We start from the raw sequence: 2,677 nt of genomic DNA, 5'->3' as shown, positions 1-2,677 counted from the left end.
CACACACACACACACACACACTATCCATCCTGCTGTAATAACAACACCCATAATGTTTTAGCTTCTCAGTTTTCTACCAGTACGTTTGACGTAGGGGGGGGGGGACATGCAGGATATCATCACAGGTCGGACTCAAACCCGGACCTCTGTGTCAAGGCATAAACCTCTATGTGTATGTGTGCCTGCACTTCCAACTAAACCAACTTGGCCACAAAGTACATGGTGTATTAAGGTTATAGTTGTTGAGTGATATTGAATTTTCTGAGTTTATGTAAGAGTGCCTGTTCTTTTCCAGCCACAGTTTTTTTTAGTGCTAACACCCAAAAAGAAAAAAATACTCTAGCTGTTAGCTGTAGCTGTTCCTTAGCTGTGTTTAAAAGAACCCTCCTGTGCCACAACATTGTCTAAAAGTCAACAGATGCTGATACCAAATGTCTTACTAAAAGTATTATGTTGTATGAAGATTTTTTAGTTTAAGTGAGCAGGTACTCTCTGCCTCAGCTGTTATTTCAGTGGTAGGGGTAGGAAGCTCAAAGTTACTTAAAATATCATGTCTGTGCATGGTCCAAGTTGTGTTTGGCAGCAACCCTCAAAACCTGCAAGACTGTAAATCTGAGAAAACAGGCATCAGCACTGTTTTAAAATAAAAACGGTTAAACTAGACTACAGTATGAAGTCATAGTCCATGTAATGGTTGTTGATGCACTTAATTTTAGCATTTACCCCCAATATATGTTACTAATAAAATGTATACATAATTCTAATACACATTCTAATAATAATTGCTGTCCACCTACAGTAGTAACAACAAATCATTTTACACATACTTCCTACATTTAGTTTGTTGCACGAGTACAGATTTACGATACAAAAATGATATTTGCCGACGAAAGACATTACCCACCACCATATTCAGTTCCCTCAAGTGCAAGTTTTTTTGTCGCAATCTCCTTGTCTATATCATGTATTTGTGATTTTTGTCTTAACATACGTAATTCTTTGTTATGCTTAATTTATTTTTGTATTATAAATGTTCATGTCTATAGTGTTCTAGTTTTGTTTTTAAAGATACTCATCTGTATTATGCATCTGTAAACTCTAGGCTACAAGCATATTGTATTTTTTTTATATCTCTTTAAAATGTAGAATTTAAAAAGAATTCAGTAGACTTGCCTTTCGTGTTAATGAGCTTTGGAATTTTCATTGCACAAAAAATATTTTGATCTAAATGTATGACTGAAATAGTATAAAGGAGAAAAATACAAAGAACATTGTTTTTAGTATATTTTTTACATTGTAAACATAAGACACAAGATGGCAGTATTGAAACATTCAAAAATCTTGGGTGGTGAGGGTGTCATACCTGTCAATGCACTGCAGTTTAACCTCACAACCAACAAACTTGGCTACTGCATACATGTAAACTAGGTCCATTGCGAATGCAAAACACAGACTGGTAAAAAAAAAAAAAAAACTGCTCAGTTTTAACAATCATGTAAAATTTATTTCCAAATTAAACCAACATAAATCTTGATCAAAAAAGTTTGGGTCTCGCTCCAGATGATATGGACTGTGCCCCAGCTGCTTTGGAAGGTTTATTCAGTCCTTGCTAATGCATAATCCATGAGATTTTATTTTTCCCTTGAAATGTGAGTTGACTCTTTGAAGTGTTTTGTGGTATTATTATACTGTGGTTTGACGAGTAATAATGTTGATGTTTTGTATGAGCTGTAATTACTGGATATAGAGGTAGGAGGGCAATGCCAAAATGGGCTTGAAGTTTCAGTGTGGCTATGCTTTGATGTTTCATGGGTAAGTGAGGTTCGGCAGCTTTTCCACAGGACAAAAAAAGGTTCCTGAACTTTGTGTGACAGATAGGGACATGAGTAGCTAACCATAATGAAGCATAATGGCAAATAAATCAACTGTTCTTTTGAAGAGACTAGCCAGTTAACATTTGGCTTTGATAATCACAAAATGATAAATACTTTAATCTCAGTGTAATTATGTATCCTTTAAACACTCGTGAAATGATAGGCCTATACATATGTGTAGAATTGTACTGAAAGATATAATAAGGGCTTTGTTTGCACTCAGTAAAACAAACCAGCTACATTGCACTGCATGATAGTATTGTTTCTGTTAGTGCCATCTCCGGCAAACTTTCTGTGTTTGTAATCCACCACTTCTTCCTCCTCTGCACCGTAATTTCAACACTGTCCTACATTTCTGCGTAATGACCTCATTAAAAACGTCCTTGGCTGTAAATGTTGTTAAGTCCACTGGAGGTGTGTTTATGTTTTTTTTTTGTGTCAGCATGTGTGAGGCCTGCGTACATCAGCACTCGCATATATCAGGCCGTGCGAGCTTGCATGTGACCATATGTGCGTCACTGCACGAGGTGTCTATGAGTGCATCTCCTGTGTGTTTGTGTTGCTTTCATTTAGTCTCATTCTGCAGAGATGTCTGTTAACTGGAACAGACATTATGGTCAAAGGAAGAGGGGTTAGCAGGCAGGCAGCAGGATATCCCATCACATTAGGTTGGCTGCTGCGCCCACTTCCTTCAACTCTTCCCAGGAAGAGGTCAGCAGAGGTCAAGCAGGCTCCTCCCTCTGTCATTATCCTTCCATCACCTGCCGTCCTCTCTGTGCTGACAACAGAACTTTCGCTTCTGT

Source organism: Etheostoma spectabile, chromosome 5 (genome assembly GCF_008692095.1).
Source record: "Etheostoma spectabile isolate EspeVRDwgs_2016 chromosome 5, UIUC_Espe_1.0, whole genome shotgun sequence".
NCBI lineage: Eukaryota > Metazoa > Chordata > Actinopteri > Perciformes > Percidae > Etheostoma > Etheostoma spectabile.
This window is presented reverse-complemented; position numbering follows the sequence as displayed.